The 17,870-nt window shown below is 41.5% G+C and overlaps 1 protein-coding gene across 1 annotated transcript in view; it reads right to left on the reverse strand.

Annotated features, from left to right (window-relative positions):
• PMF1 (polyamine modulated factor 1) overlaps window positions 1-17,870 on the reverse strand; it is a 59,670-nt gene that overhangs the window by 26,414 nt on the left and 15,386 nt on the right. The gene's annotated exons all lie outside the window — the stretch shown is intronic.

Raw genomic sequence — 17,870 nt, forward strand, 5'->3', positions numbered from 1 at the left:
ATGATGCAGATACCGTTATCTGACGCAGTCACACTACGGCACAGGAACGTGTTATCTGATTAGGTCATAACGCTTGAGATCTAATTAGACAAGCGACATTCCTCCAGCCCCTGATAAGGCATACGACGTTCTCATAACAAATCAAACCTATGACAACCTGGAAAATCCGTGCGGCCATTGTTTGGATTTCACAGAGAACTTTAGTAAAGAATGTGCTAACGAGCAAGTCGTATGACATCTTTATTGACGTATCTATGTCCATCCTTACGTCAATCTCGGCACCTTTAAGGTATAAATATTACCGATCTTGCCCTATGCAAACACACGCGTGGTGACAAGACGGAGCAGCGATACTTGCCGAAGCCGAGAGCAGAAGCAGACCCCGCTGGCAGCAGCCCCGCCTTCCTGACGCGCTGAGAGACGCGCTGCTATCTCAAGCCGAGAGACCCAGCACCGGCGCTTTCGGGCAGCCCTCGCAGGCAGCCTGGAATATCGAGAGCAGAGAAAGAGATACCATTCCTCATTCATCCTAACTTCCAGGTACAGAACTGAATAACCCCTCACAGAGAATTATTTAGTTATTCACTTGGCAAAAACAAACTTAACTTAAACTGTAACTTTCTATTCCCGCCCACGCATTAGACTTAGGTCAGGTAGGCGTATTTAGAAACACCAGTTGAGTACGTTTAGTCAAATGTATATGTGTATGTAAATAGATTTTAATCATTTTAAACATCATATGGCTCAGAAACCATATCAATGTTTTTACAGTATTATTTTATACTATTGCTTTTAATGTATGCACTTTACTTAACTATAAGTATTGCAATAATATCGATCCATTTCTCATGTATGAGAAAAGAGACTGATCAATAAATAACATCTTTTATTGAACACGCCCGTCTCTTCCTTTTCTCTACATTCTGATGAGACTAAGAATGCACGTACTGACTGAGTAAAATAATTGCCTTGTGCTCACACGACTCTCGAGATGGACTCTTGATTAGGGGAGAGCAAAGTTGTCATGTTCTATGGTTGTCAGAAACTAAATCCCTTCTTGTCTAATCAGGGGAGTTAATTCCTTCCTTGAACATTCGAGAAAGTTTCTAGCGAACTCTGAGCTTAGCTGGCAAACCCAAAAATTAAGTCTAGTATCGACAGTAGTAGACCTAGTTAACGTCTGGCCTAGGCCTTTACTGCTGTAGGTACTATTCCAATGCGCAGAGCCTATTGGGAAAATAGGAGCTACACTACATGGCGCCCAACGCGTTTGGAAAGGGCGATAAAACTAACGTAAGACATTTAGAGTAACTCAGTCGTGCTTTCTCACTCAGACCCCTTTTCCCAAAAACTCCAAAGACGTCTGGAGTGGGTGAAAGGTAATATCCTCCAAAATCTCGCAGGAGGGAACTCCTATGTATGGTTCTTGGTCAAGTCAACGTTGAAGGATAAACAGTTCCAAAATATTGTGCATCTAATCTTTGTTCCATAAGAAACCTGATCTGCAAACAAACAAAATAACCTTATTGACAGTAAAATGTCTGACAATGAGGATGAAAGAGAGGCAGTTAGATTAGCTACTGAACTCGCAGATGCTGATGCTACCATGCAAGCAGCAGACCCGAATATAACACTCATTCCGGTCATTAAAAGGAGATCTATAACCTTAAAACTTATAGAAAATGGACTGACACCTAAAGGTGGCACAGTCATATTCGTAATTGAGGCACACGAATATCGGCAGACAGAGGTATACTATTCATGGATACATTTTCCGGCAGCAAATGCTGTAACAAAGTACTTCCACTATTACAAAGTAGAGGAACCTCCTGAAACATACACTCCTTTCGAGGAGGTGGAAGTACCACTCAAATTCCAAGAGCATTTGCTCTTATTTGATGGCGCCCTAAAACATAACAATCACATCACCAGGCTCGGTCCTTTAGGTAGACCAGGAGCAACGTGGCCGGTCTTAGCCGGATACACACCACATCCAGACATCGAAAGAATGCCTGCAGCAGAGCTGTTAATACAGCTAAAACAACTACTAAAAATTCATAGACAATTAGTTCAGTATGTAATGCGGACTTCAACAATTCAGCCAGCGATTAAACTTCCACAGCTGACCCCTCACCAGGGGAACACAAATAAAATTACACCACAGAACATCCAATCCTGCCTAGGTAAAGTTCCAGCTAAACGGGAACAGATACCATTCTGGTTGGCACAGAAAATTACCCAAATAGAGGCGGTGTTTCCTGACACCACCCCATTAGAAAAACACAGGATTCTGACTATATGTCTCCCAATGGGAATCGCACCACACATTGAGGACTGTGACACTTGGGGTACAGTCTTTGCTTCCATCTACACAAAAACGCACGGTGTTCCATCCATTTCGGTAATACCAGATGTGCTAAAACAAATTCAAGATGAATACGGTCCAGAACCTGCTTTAACTCTTGGTATGAAATTACTAAAAGACTTCAAGCAGGTCTCGGCTATATTATTAGCCAACATAAAAGGTGAAGCAGCAAATGTGGCGATCCGCCAGAGGTTAAAAGAGACAGATCTAGCAGACCAACCAGCTGAAATTGCCAGAATCATGGAAAAATCCTATGAAGAACTAGGCAGAGATAGTCTAGGTGGAATACCAGTAAAACCGCAACTGACTACAAGTCCAGAAAAAATATTTTTTAATAATAATAATTCACCAAAAAAGAACTGGGATGGAAACAAACAATCCAATCCTAAAGAAAAGAAATTCCAGTCCCGAGGAAGGTCTCCTAGGCGAAGAGAGAAATCTCCAAACCAAAGACAAAGGTCACCGCAGAGTGACCCCTCTGGGAATAGATATAACCTTAGAAATAGGGATAATATTAAATAACCTGATAGATATCAAGACATTGATACACGTCCCTCTCAATCTTTTCAGAATTCCTCGCAGAAATCGGAAAGAAGAGGACGATCAGAAGAGCACGCCAAGTCCAAAGACAAGGAACCTGCTCAACAAAAAAAGAAATTACAATTTCCAAAAAAGAAGGTAGCCAGTATCAAGGTAGTTAAAAATGCCGAGAATACTGAGGACACAACTGAAAAACGGAGAATGGGCTCAGACAATGCTAGACAGCGCAGCAGAGGTGAGCATAGCTCGCAAAGTCCTTATGAATCATCTGGAGACAGTGGACACGAATGAATATCTTCAAGTGGAAACTGCAGACACCAGAGTTAGCAAACCCCACAAGATATACGAGATAACATTACGTATAGAGGGAGATAAGACTAGGAAAATTAGGGGACTATTTTGGGATAACCTCTCAAAGGGTTATGACATCCTTCTAGCTGAAAAAGACTGGCCACCAGAGTTTGTCAGGGAGTGCCCTCATGGCGAAGAAGTAATAATGCCTGCCTTCTCGAATCAAATCCCGATTCATAAAAAATACACACTTGCTAGAAAGTGGGCAGTGGCCTTAGCACCTGCTTTATATAAAAATCATGTAGGATGGGATGAGGACTCCCCTCCTCACAAAATCCAGTTAAAATCACAACCTACTGCACAAAGGCAGTACCCAATTAAGCAAGAAGCTAAAAAACAGGTAAATGAAATACTAGATCAGCTAGAATACCAGGGGGTGATTGAAACTTGCACCTCACAAATGAACAATCCTTTGTTTCCGGTCTCCAAACCAGACAATTCATATCGTCTAGTTTTGGATTACCGACACCTTAACACATGTTGCAAAACCTTTGCAGTGCAAAACTCACACAGTGCTGCACTAATGAATAACATAGTGCGCAAAAAATACAAAACAACCTTGGACATCTCCAATGGATTCTTTTGTCAAAACATAGCACCAGAGAGCAGATATTTAACTGCATTCTCAGTAAATGGCACTCAAAAGCAATTCTGTCGGTTAGCCCAGGGGTACAAGAACAGCCCGGGGGTATTCTCAGCGAGAGTAACAGAATTACTACAACTATATGATGATGAAGCATTATCTTATGTCGATGACATTTACTTAACAGATGATGACTTGGAGACTCACTTGAAAAGGGTGAACACCATAATACTTGGGTTCGCTGCAGAGGGTTACAAATTCAACTTCAAAAAGTCCAGAATTGCCCATCTGACAGTCCTATTCTTAGGATATGAGTTATCAAGTGAAGGCAAAAGCCTGGCAGACAATTTCCTAGAGAAATGTGCCGTAATCCAAGCCCCTAAAACACTAAAAAACCTACAGTCAATTCTAGGCTTCCTAAATTTCGGAAGAACATACATTGCAAATTACGCAGAAAGGGTCAAACCCCTTTATGATCTAATTAAACCAGACTTTAAAAGATCCAATTGGACTCAAACACACACAGAAATTTTGAGATCCTTACAAACAGACATGCTAATTAAAACAAAATTAGAAACACGTGATAACACACGCAACCTTGTGATCCGAGTCATCCCAGGGAGATGCGGATTCACATACCTGACCTCTAATGAGGGAGAAAAGGTACCAATTGCATTTAAATCACACTTGTACACTAAGGCTGAAATGAAATTTAGCCCAACGGAAAAAATTCTTACAGCAACACAGACAGCTATAGCAAAAGAACGAGCCCTGGCACAAGGTAAACGAATAGTAATCGTGACACCAATACCAGCCTTAGAGGCGGTAACAAAGGCAAGCATTCCAAATGCTAAAGCACTCCATCCGAGATGGATACAATGGGCTAACTCTCTTGCTGCAACAGACGTGGTGTACGAATTTGATCCTTATTTAAAAACACAAGAATTTCTCCAATATGAATTTGAATGTCCTCCGCCAACCGAAATTCTGCCTCTAGATCACTACGGCTGTATAATATATACAGACGGATCAGCACAACCCGCAGTAGGGGGTAAACAAGCTTACAGTGCTGCGTGCGCGATTGTTAAAGGTCGTTGGCACGAAGGGAAATTTAGACCAACCCTCACTAAAACACAATCCCTAGGAGATTGTACAGCTCAGCGAGCTGAACTAATAGCATTCAAGATGGCGCTTGAAAATACCGATCGAGAATTCCCCACACTCATAGTGTGTGATTCGTATTATTGCGTTCAGTCTTACAATGAATACCTGCAGATCTGGCTTCAGAACGGTTTCAAGGATGCGAAAGGTGGCACAATCAAGCATAAAATGCTCTGGGAACAAGTAGCTCTTTTACAAAAAGAACTACCAAAGACTCACGTGATACATACACTGAGTCATCAACGTGATGGCGTTCACGTTGCAGGGAATTCATTGGCTGATGAGGCCGCTAAGGCAGCTGTGCAAACTGCTTCCGTAGCTGCCGTCACCAGGTCAAAAACAAAAATAGACAGCGAAATATTACAAGCTGTCAGCGCTTCAGAAAAGGATTCGATAGAACCACTCCCTAAAGGCTTTCCAGTAAAATACTCATACATAACTGATGCAAACAATGTTCCTTTTGCTCAAATCCCTGGAGTGGGGGATAGGGCAATTCCAAACATGGAACATAGGTTAGGACTAATAATAGCGGCACACGAAGGGCTAGCTTCTATACATGCTGGCGTCTCAGCCACAGTATCATTATTAAAACAGAGATACTGGTGGCCACAAATGAGAAGACAAACGAGGAACTATGTTCTAGCATGTGAAATATGTCAAAAAATGAAAGTATCAACGGTGAGACGTCCAGCGCAGACGCCCCTTCTAATCTCGGATAAACCATTAGCCTGTGTTTACCTAGACCACTGCGGTCCCTTACAAAGGGATGGTAACTATAAATATATCTTGGTCGCAGTGGATTCATGCACGAGATTCATATGGATGTGGCCCCAGCGAACGGCTGACGCCAGAACTGTTATAAAAGATTTGCGAGTCTTTATCGGCACATACGCAATTGGCATGCTGCATTCGGACAATGGTCCTGCTTTTAGCTCTCGGGCTTATAAGGAGGCCATGGTCAGCATGGGCGTGCAATTGCGGTACTCTTGTCCATTTCACCCTGAGGGGAACGGAATTGTTGAAAGAAAAAACCGTGACATAAAGCAATCTATAACGGCAAAGGTATTAGGTTCAGGAGCTGGGTGGGTCAAACATCTAATAAGTGTCCAACGTAGTCTAAATAACTTGCCAAGAAATTCTCTGAAGGGATTCAGTCCGTACGAATTATTATTCGGAACTAGGATGTTGATCTCTGACCTTGATAGTCAGACTTCAGTGGTAATAGAAAAAACCTTTGATGTCAAAGACCGTTTGGCTATTTTGCAGGACTTAAACAAAACAAGAAAAGACCTGAGCAACATACAGTTGAAACAACAGCCAACGACCACTGAAGAATCACCACCTGTCCCAGCAAGACCTGTCTGGATTCCAAAAGTCGGGGATCTAGTCAGGGAAAAGATCGCGGTAAAGAAGGAATTTGGGCCTTCCTACAGAAAAGCAGTTCCTGTCTTGTCTGTCAACGGGACAAGATCAGTTGTACTACCGCCACTTGCTGGAAAAAAGGAGAACCGAGTTGTATCCATCGACCTGGTAAAACCACAACATGTGGCCGATAACAAACAGTAGGCCAAGTGGACTCCCAATAAGTAGCAGAACACCAAGGTTTGCTACCAGCACAGAGGTCCTAACAAAAAGGCTCATCACATTCGAAACGCCTAAAGAAGAACAAGAAGGACTATGCAACAATGCAATAGAACTCAGACCTCTGAAAACCCAAATAAAGACATTTAGCAGAGACACACCAATCTACAATGAAGTGCCGAGTGACAATGCAAAAAACAGAAATCCTGAACCAATTGGAACAATTGACAGAACTGCATCCGGTTACTTCATCAACTTCGATGATTCCTCTGACGGCTTCAGTGAATCAAAGACACAGCCATCATCAAAATCCTTTAAAGACAAAGCGAAGGAACTTTTGAAACAACTGAAAGAAACATATCTGATTTCTCCATGGATTGAATTTTGGGTGGGTTTTGGTGCATTTATCCTCATACTTTGGCTCATCATGGTATTTACTTTGGGACGCTTCATTGAGGGAAAATATGCTAAAATGGACACAGGAAGTCAGAACATCAACTTGATCCTCAAACCACACACATCTTCACACGTCGAGAAAAGAGAACTTTCTTCAGAACTTTCTTCAGCCAACTTCACAGCCAATCCTATACCTGGTGGGGTAGCCTGGGACAACACTGACTATGAAATTTATGGTCCGGTCGAGATCCTGAAATATCCACACCAAATCAAGATCTCCTTGAGTGACTTTGCAAAACCAAACTCATTTGCTGATGATTGGGACTTCGAAAGTATTAACAACATGATGTCTGACTTAGTAATGTCTGCTAAATTTACAAAACATGATTATTTGCAAGGTTCTACAAATTACGATAGTATGTATTGCTATAACCATTATGGTAACCATTTTTTGCATAAATCTGCACAACCTAGAAATGTTTTAAATTATAATCAATGGGAACATTGTGCTACACCTCCAAAAGGGAGCTCTAGAACCGTGTATGACAAATATTCATATTTTTCAGGTTTTAACACAAGTAATGCTGAAACATTTTATTTTAAATTGTCAAACAAGACAGGGAGGAAAACCATGATAACCAACACAAAATTGATATATTCAGATTCATTCTTTGAAAAAATGAATACTTTTGGATTTGATTATTGGGACAAAAATGTTGATTTGAAAAGTGTTTGGGGTACAAAAGAATGGCAAGTACAGGGTATAGAAGCTTTGTTTAGAGCCTGCATGATCCCAGAACAAATGATATTTTTAAATGACACTGTTCAACAAACCACCTGTCTTGGTTTTGCCAAAATCAAAGATTTAAATAAACCGTCTATTCCAAAGCCAACAATGTTCAGCAATAGCTCTGATACAGATGAAGAGATAGACGTAAACCATATACTAAACCAAAACAGAACACATCCTGATTGGAAACAATGGTTGATCTGGCCCACAGATACAAATTACTGTCAAGATAGATTCCTGAATAAAACACAGGGTTTCAAAATGACCAGGCCAGACCCTAGATATCCCCAAAGACATCACCCAGGGATAATAACAACCTACAGTGTGGGCAAATTATGCCTTCAGTGGCTACAAACTTCCACACTGCCTGAAATTAAGCAACACCTAACTTTACTTACTGATGGTGCTGACTTGCGTGATTTCATAATGGGACCACGCAAACAGCGTCAAAAGCGTTTCATAGCAGCCTCTGTATATGCAGCATACAATGAGGCCTGGAAGGTTACTCAAATTGAAACAGCAGAAAGAATACGGGAAATTGACCGTATTAATTTGGAAAAATCACTATCTGTAGTGGACAATGGGTTAATGACTCTGTCCTCCAGAATTTTTTCATTGGACAGCATTGTGTCTTCAGCAATCGATATATTATCACAAGACTTACTGTTATTACAACATGGTCAGTCACAATTGCGTTCCATTGTACAGCTTGGCTGGACGTTACAAAATCTGCGTTCAGGCTATGTGCCTTGGCGTTTAATCAACACAACGTCACTATTCCAAATCTTTAACCTTACTGATAGACAAATCGGTATGGCGCAAAAGGGTGCTGATTATACAATCTTGAGCATTGAACAACTAGAAAGATTACCGTTGACAATGTCAGAACGACCTGTCAGTGAATGGATAATCCACGGAATCATAAATATTCCAATCTCAACCTTCAGGTTTCAATACTGCCAAAAATATATACAGGCTGGCATGTATGAGAAATTGGGAAAGGGGTACCTTAAAACAACTTGGAACCTGCCCTATTCACATGCATGTGTCAGTAATAAAGGACAGAAAGTGTTTCTTAGTGGCAACAATTGTGCTATGTCACTAAGCGGCACGCTTCTGTGTAACGGAATTAGTTTGCATGGAGCCTGTGAAGGGAATTCATACAACCTTTCATGTCACCAACAAGGCGCACCTGCAACCGAAATAGAACCATTCTTTCAAAGACTCTATAATGGGAGTTACATTCTTATTGTAGACCGCAGATGTTGCAGTCTTATGCCAGGGACTCCTTATCTAGTAACTACAACGGCGAAGGTCAAGTGCTGTGGACGTTCTTTATTCCCCAGCTCCTTTCCAGACAGGGAGACAAGGGCATGGCCCAGTTTGAAAATTACTTCTATTCGAATAGATACTTTAAGCAGAATGAAAACAGTGCTTCTTCAGACGCCTACAAGGCTCACGTCATCAAAAGAAACGTATGATCTACAAGTCGCAAGGACGACTGCAGAGATACATACATTATTATCAACTAATTCCCCCGTACATTTCGCGGAAATCCTAAGCGAAATCTTAAATATTTCTGATACCACTGGGGTCTCAAAGGTATTTAAGACAGTATTTTCGATGGCATTAACACCATTCAAAGCCATAATGGGTATTTTTTCCAGATTTCGTCCATTCGATTTTTGGCGGACTTCCCCTGATCCTGGGACTAATTGCAGGAATCCTATTCCTAGTCCTTATTTTCCGTTATGGCAACCCATGTCACAGATCAAACTCTCGCGACAATGGAAGATACGATCCTAGCCATTGGATACCGGGACCGGATATCAAAAATCCTGGGACTCTCCCGGCTTAGAGACCTGAACATGACTTGGTTTCTATCATTTCGACCAATGTGGCAAAGGTGTGTTTTACCTGTACTAAGGTGTCTGCTATGCGGAGAAGAATGCGTGTTAGACACCTGTCTGACGCTACAATCGGATGCGCCAGTGGGTGCAGATACACTGTTGGTTCCTACCAAGGTTCACGCTTTGTGCTGCCCTCAAAGGCTGCCAATCCTGATGACGGCATTCCTGGAATCTTCACCACTGCGATTGAAGAGTAGTGAAGTTCAAGATGAAAGCAGCATCGAACAGGTACGACCTTCTGTCAGCAATGCGAATCAGAATGTCAATGGAGACAATCATGCGCACGAATGCATGGTTACCCCTATTTCCGACTTAGTGGAACTTTCCCATGAAGCTGTTGACAGTTTTTTCGAAAGCCTGAATGATATGATGTTCTCTCCAGAACAGAAATAGAGACTTTTGAGTAAACTCGCACACGGCGTTCCCTGAATTCGGCCTTCAACTTTAAAAATAAAGTCACATGAACAATTTCACTCCAGCTCACGGACAGCAATATTTTTCAGCAAGCCCCTTAAAATATTTTTCTACATATTTTTCCCCGGGACACTGATCTTCTGCTTAAAGTAAGAAACTATTCCTAGAGAACTAAAATTTCTATTTTTAGATACTTTATAGACTTTAGCTGCTCGCTGGGATGTTCACAAATATTTTATTATGTGATGAAATGGTCTCGAACTTCCTTTCTGTATAGCCATATTAAGAGCCATTTCATGTGTATTTCTCATATACCAATAAGCAATAATGCATAACAATGCGTGTTTAATTTTGCATTTAATTCATAGCTTAAGTGCATACAATATATATGACTGCAATTTTTCAGTATATTTGAAAATTTCGAAATGCATTTATGTATTTTGGGGTGGTAAGGTATACACTATACTCTATAGTATGTTGTACTATGTTATACTATGCATAGATTAGTAGATATGACCATAGTTAGCGTGGAGTGGGTGTCGTGTATTTCTATAGGTTCTGAATCAGTCCCCCTATTCCTGACCCTATTTTGGTTAAACTAACTATCAAGTTAACTAACAGTCAGCCCATGAGGCAAGAAAACCCCCATGATGCAGATACCGTTATCTGACGCAGTCACACTACAGCACAGGAACGTGTTATCTGATTAGGTCATAACGCTTGAGATCTAATTAGACAAGCGACATTCCTCCAGCCCCTGATAAGGCATACGACGTTCTCATAACAAATCAAACCTATGACAACCTGGAAAATCCGTGCGGCCATTGTTTTGATTTCACAGAGAACTTTAGTAAAGAATGTGCTAACGAGCAAGTCGTATGACATCTTTATTGACGTATCTATGTCCATCCTTACGTCAATCTCGGCACCTTTAAGGTATAAATATTACCGATCTTGCCCTATGCAAACACACGCGTGGTGACAAGACGGAGCAGCCATACTTGCCGAAGCCGAGAGCAGAAGCAGACCCCGCTGGCAGCAGCCCCGCCTTCCTGACGCGCTGAGAGACGCGCTGCTATCTCAAGCCGAGAGACCCAGCACCGGCGCTTTCGGGCAGCCCTCGCAGGCAGCCTGGAATATCGAGAGCAGAGAAAGAGATACCATTCCTCATTCATCCTAACTTCCAGGTACAGAACTGAATAACCCCTCACAGAGAATTCTTTAGTTATTCACTTGGCAAAAACAAACTTAACTTAAACTGTAACTTTCTATTCCCGCCCACGCATTAGACTTAGGTCAGGTACACGGGGTAGGCGTATTTAGAAACACCAGTTGAGTACGTTTAGTCAAATGTATATGTTTATGTAAATATATTTTAATCATTTTAAACATCATATGGCTCAGAAACCATATCAATGTTTTTACAGTATTATTTTATACTATTGCTTTTAATGTATGCACTTTACTTAACTATAAGTATTGCAATAATATCGATCCATTTCTCATGTATGAGAAAAGAGACTGATCAATAAATAACATCTTTTATTGAACACGCCCGTCTCTTCCTTTTCTCTACATTCTGATGAGACTAAGAATGCACGTACTGACTGAGTAAAATAATTGCCTTGTGCTCACACGACTCTCGAGATTGACTCTTGATTAGGGGAGAGCAAAGTTGTCATGTTCTATGGTTGTCAGAAACTAAATCCCTTCTTGTCTAATCAGGGGAGTTAATTCCTTCCTTGAACATTCGAGAAAGTTTCTAGCGAACTCTGAGCTTAGCTGGCAAACCCAAAAATTAAGTCTAGTATCGACAGTAGTAGACCTAGTTAACGTCTGGCCTAGGCCTTTACTGCTGTAGGTACTATTCCAATGCGCAGAGCCTATTGGGAAAATAGGAGCTACACTACAACATACACACACACACACTCTGGAGCAGTCACATACACACACCCTGGAACAGTCACACACACACACCCAGGAGCTCCGGCAATGACGGGCAGATCTGTCTTCCAATGGCTAGCCTCCATTTATGGAGCTAGCCAATGGAAGACAGAGGCGGGAGAAAGCTCCATACTTGTTTATAAAAGTTTTCGCCTGCGCGATACTGCTTGCGCAGTAAACGCCAGTCGAAACCTAAAAATTACTAAAGCATGGGAAGTCTCCATATGTCCTGCTAGTAATACTTATTTACACACTAGGATTATTGTTAACCAGACATATTTGAAATAAGAAACAGGATAAGAAGACCACCAAAAGGTCAAATATGATTTACATTCACTCGAATTCTGTACAATGTGAACAACAATTAAATCAAAAATGAAAACGCACTTCTGAATTATGCCTCTCTGTGGACCAAACTAAAACAAAAATAAAATACACTATTTTAGTGGTATTCCTAAACATCAACTTGGACAATTCTTCCTTGATGCTTTGTACAGCCACAAAGTGCTATTTAGGGCACCCAAAATGCATTTGTGAGAACCCATATTTCGGAAAAGAAAACATGATTCTGCTTTACCTTTATCCATGGCCTGAAAGTAACTGAATCAGTAAGTTGTTCCCTACACGCAAAGTCGATTTCTGTGATCATCATACAGATGCTGATTCAATTGCCCAAAGTTTCAATGCAAAGGAAGAGAAAACAAAGAATTTCAGTATGTCCCAATACTTTGGAAAACCTTTTGAAATAACACAATCTGCCTACCTTAATAGAAATTCAGTAACCCTAATAATCTCCCATTTAGCTGATCATCTTCAAGACTTCATTAAATAGGCTCAATGGCACCTATGGGTGGTTATGTGTGTGGTGGACAACATGAATAACCACATCAATCATAAGCCTAAATATGAGCATGGAGACAGGATACTGGGGGCCTTTGGATCGTATAATTGTCTTTTTTGGGCGTTCAGTGCAAAATCGCCACTTCAAATAATATAGTACTATATTTGTGTTACTTCTGTGACTTGCACAAATAACATAACATAACATTCTGCATGCCCCTTCTTCTCAATTACTTCAACTCATTAAAAAAGAAAGGGTTATTTTGAGCCAGAAGAGGGTATTAGGCAGAGAGTCAAGGTCCAATTGGGATAAAGAAGACAATCCATCATTTAGTTAGTCAGATGGCCCATCATTTCTCAAAGCACAGATTTTGTGCAATCTCAGGTTTGAGGCAGTGCAACTCATCTGAGCTTTTCCCTTTTGATGTTCTGGGGCAAGGGTGTCTAACAATATTTTGGGGGCATGGGGGCTTATTTATGCCAGATAGTCAGGATAACCTTTGAGGTTCATTGAAGATTAATATATCTTACATGATAATCATGAAAAGTGACATGTGGCTGTCCCTTCTAGACCACATTGCAATCCCATACTCTAGAGCACATGCAATATATAAACCTTACCTATATTTTTGCTGTCTTTTTATTATGTTTCAACAAAAACAAATATTGAAAGGGGGAACTAGACAAAACTTTGAACATATTAAAAAGTTCATAAATCCCTTTCATAAAGCCAGTTCCTAAATTCCTTTCATGAGATATTTTCCAAACACCCTTCACTCTTCCACCAAGGGCATTCCCCTGGCTCACCAGAACTTATTGTGGACATATTAATCATGCCATGTCACCATGTTTTTTCCATACAAGAACCTCTTCTCGAATTTCACACTCATCTGTCTTCCCTCAATCCCCAGGAAGCAGACTGAGTGCCCAACCCCAATAAACAGTGCAACGATTTTGAATGCGCCATGCAAAGTAGACATCTGTCTGCTGGAGACCTCCCCATGCACTTAGTGAAGACCTATTTTGACTCTCTAGCAACAGCTGAGGCTGTCGATCTATTGACATACAGCCAGCTATCCCTTATTGGTTCTTCCTATGTACCATCTATATGTCTTAACTGATCAAGGTCACCTAATGGCATGCTGATGCCCCATGAAAGGTTTCATTCATGTGACCCTTTTTAATCAATCATTCATGTTACACCTTCCCATGTATCCAAAAAAAAGGGTAAGGTATGGTTTGTAGTGACATAGCGTAGCTCCCTCCGTGGACTCCGCTATAAACCCCACACTCGAAGGGTCAAGTGGTTTATGAGCCGGCACAATGCTGAGAGTGAAATGGATCCTGACATTTTGTCAGACAGCCCATACGTTGGACTTTTTACTGTGCAGAGAGGACATATTTCTGCACTTTTTGTGTGCCCCAATAATTCAACGCAGGGACAGGTTTTGACAGCTGTAATGTCCTTATTTATTGCACTTTGTAATAGGAAGTTGAAGATTAATGCCCGAGGCAGAGCCAATGAACAGCGATATGATGTTAATTTAAATTTAAAATAACCTCTTGGCGTCCAAAATGAATTGCAGCATGCAGGCTAGTAAATGCCGGAACTTTTTTTTTATATTTTACAGACACTTTTGAATTGTCTGGGTGCGATATAGCTGCTCTATGTGAAGGTTAACCCCATCTCCACCCATAACGCCCTAATAAATGTGGCTCCCCTACATGTTTTTTTCATTTAAAATCTAAATCACGCATATCTGCGGCACGGAAGTCTAAAAGGAATGGTAGATTTGCTAAATAAGTGAATGTGGAAGTTCCACTTACCCGGTGCAAGAACAGAACGACATTAAAAGAGGAATTTACAGGCACAAAAAGCACTTATATTTTGTGTTTCCCCACAATAATTGCCACACCTCTGTTTTGTTCTTTAGAAAAAAAAGTGTCCATACGGGCTCTGTTTTTAAAAGGAGTAAATAGTTACATTTTCCCAGTGTTACTAAATTTCGCAGACATTAACATCAATCTTCTGCTCACTAGTGATTGGCAGAGATGTTGTTAATAACAAAGTAACTGTTGATAAGTTCTACATTGTTTCAACGTGCTTCTGCGATAGCCCTTTAATGCTGCGTTAAGCTGCAGTTAATTTACACACAGGGAGAGTACAAATGTGCAGATGCTCATGGCCTCCAATTACTTGGAGAGCAATGGTGAAATGGTACTCCATTTGGAAAAGCCTCGTGCGAAAAATCACAAAGACATCAATCTGCCACTAAACCTCAAAGCGCCAAGAGGCAAACAAATTGGAGAATGTCTCACTAAACAACCATGTACCGTGAATAAAAAATACCCAGAAAAAGAAGACTTTAACTACTATTTTCTGGTGGGTGGCAGTTTAAGGCCTGTAGCTCCTGGGCCTAACTATGGGCCCACTGAATTACTAGGCATTGCAAAATGTCCACACTCTGTGCACGGAAAGGTAAAGGAGTGGAAAGAGATCACGTCCACCCCTCCGTGACGTATTTTCATTGCTTTTACTTAATCAGAAGTGTGAAAGAAGTGCTTCTCTTTCACTCTTCTCTAACCCCAGGAGTCCTAATCCTCCCTCCGCCCCATACCTCACTGTTCGATGAGGCGTTGATGGGCTTTTCTGCATTTAGAAGACAGTAGTAAACATCCATTCACGGAGGAGGGGAGAATGCTTACAATTCGACCAGGGGAACAAAAGGCCGTAGAAGAGCCAGGGAGGGGGCAGAGTGGCTTGAATGAAAAAACAGACAGAAGGTGGCGAGCTGCTGCTGAGCTCCGGCGCTTCTCACTGGCTGAAGCCCCCGCGGCTTCTCAGACCATCCACAGGACATCAATTGTGTCTGTTTATCTGATCTTACACTTGGGCTGCCAGACAATTATTCTGTCACTTACGTCATTTACAGGGATGGAAAAGCAAGTAAGGCGAGGCAGAAAAGAAAAAAACGATTAAAAAAAAACTTAAAGCAGTTCGTGAGATTGATGGAGACATGACTGATATAATGCAGCCCGGGGAATGACATCACGGGGGTGTCCCAGGCCGGCAGCCAATGACAGCGCGGCCCGGGACAAAGGGGCGGGACTTAAAAAAGTCCCAGAAACACCCCCCGAATCGCGTTTTCACCAGAAAGCGTGATTGACAGCCTCTGTCTCCCAATGGCTAGCCTCCATTTATGGAGCTAGCCAATGAGAGACAGAGGCGGAACCAAAGTCGATACGTAGGATCATGAGGTTTCGCCGTGGGCAGTTGCAACGCCCAGGACGAAACCTAAAAACTTGGAATGTGGGAAGCTTTCGATTTGCATCAGGCTTTATATGACGAAAATCATTCCAGCAAAAACCCACAGCGTGTGGTTTTACTGCTCTAATTATGAACTATATTCAGGCGCAAACTCTCCATAGGCTCCATACACATACAAATATACAAAATAACAAGCGCTAAAACACAATCGCGGCCGCGAAAGTTAACTGTTGTCGGGGGGGGGGGAAGCAGGAGGTGAGCCTGCGAGTGGTGCTCGAACGCTTGGGAGAGTCTTCACTTTTCAAGCACTGCACACGTGCACAGGTGGATGCCGCCACAAGCACGAGTGCAGTGCTTGAAAAAGTGAAGAGCGACGGCTAAAGGCGCTCGTACGCAGCGCGCCTAAAAACCAAACGCTCATTAAACTGCATCAGAGCTGTTTCGTTGACATTTTTCATGTGCCTTCATACTCTGAAAAGTTGCGAGTGGAGGAGCACCAACTGGTCAGCACCACATGGGCAATTAAGTCACAGGACTGACACCTAAATGGAGGAGGAGCTGGAGCGGGCCAAATCTGGAGCTGGTTTCAGTCGGTGCATTGTACTAGACAGGTCTCTGAGCTCAGTCAAAACCACTTTATTCGGATGATAAAAACCATAAAAGTACACAACAAACAACAATTATCATACCAACAATAGAAATAGATAACATAACATTCATAATACATTTTGCAGTAGATCAAATATGCCAATTACATAACAATAAAAAGTATCGCTGGTAATTCATATGTCAAAGAGCAAATACATCAATACATCAATATCCTCTGTCACTTTTTCACAAATATAAAAACATGTGATAAAACAAATTATAAAACAAATTTATATCAGAGTATATGATCAGCCATAGTTTAGGTCTCTGAGCTGAATGTGGACTGTGGCCCAGAAACAAGATATGGGTTAAGATCCTTAAGATATGGAACGGACAGAAAGGCTGACTAATGATGTAGGGGACCATAACTGTTGATATAGAGGCAATCTTTTGCAGAGCTTATGTCCTCCGTGTATATGACATGTGAGCACACAAAAGCTGAATTTGTTAAAGCAAATAACTGAAGATAAGGAAGCCTGAAAATATTTTTCCCAGGGGTTGGATAAGGGTTTTAGCAGCCGCCCTCCAATGGGTACACTTAAAAAGCCTAAAAACCATAGCATTACTAATTGGCTGTAACCTCCAAGTCTTTGCAATGTACTCAAGACGCTGAAAAGCTGCAGGAAAATACAAAGTCAGTCCGGAAAATGGAGTACAGAAGCAAGATAGTAAAGCTCTCAACAGAGTGAGAGAATACATACCCTCAGTCTGCTTAGAATTTGCATTGATAAAAAATATTTGTGAAGGCAGGTGGGTGTATAAACATCCCCCACTCTTACCCTCTGCAATCAGTCACTCAAAAGGGTCAAGGCATTTCTGAACTTTATGAAAAACTCCAGAAAAAATGGGTCAGACTTTTGAGCAAAATACAACAAGTCCTATACCAACTTCAGTCTGCTCCAAAGCAATGAGCAGGATTCAGCTCACTCATGCCCCTCACCTGCCGGTCACCCCAGATGGCCATTAGTCGTGTTGTGGACCACACCCGAGGAGATCCCAAGCAAAGTAAGGAGTCAAATAAATCGAAGCAAATTGAAAATAATAAGCTACAATGGTTGAGAGGGTTCAAGACAATTCTT

This window comes from Lissotriton helveticus, chromosome 12 (genome assembly GCF_964261635.1).
Source record: "Lissotriton helveticus chromosome 12, aLisHel1.1, whole genome shotgun sequence".
NCBI classification, from domain to species: domain Eukaryota; kingdom Metazoa; phylum Chordata; class Amphibia; order Caudata; family Salamandridae; genus Lissotriton; species Lissotriton helveticus.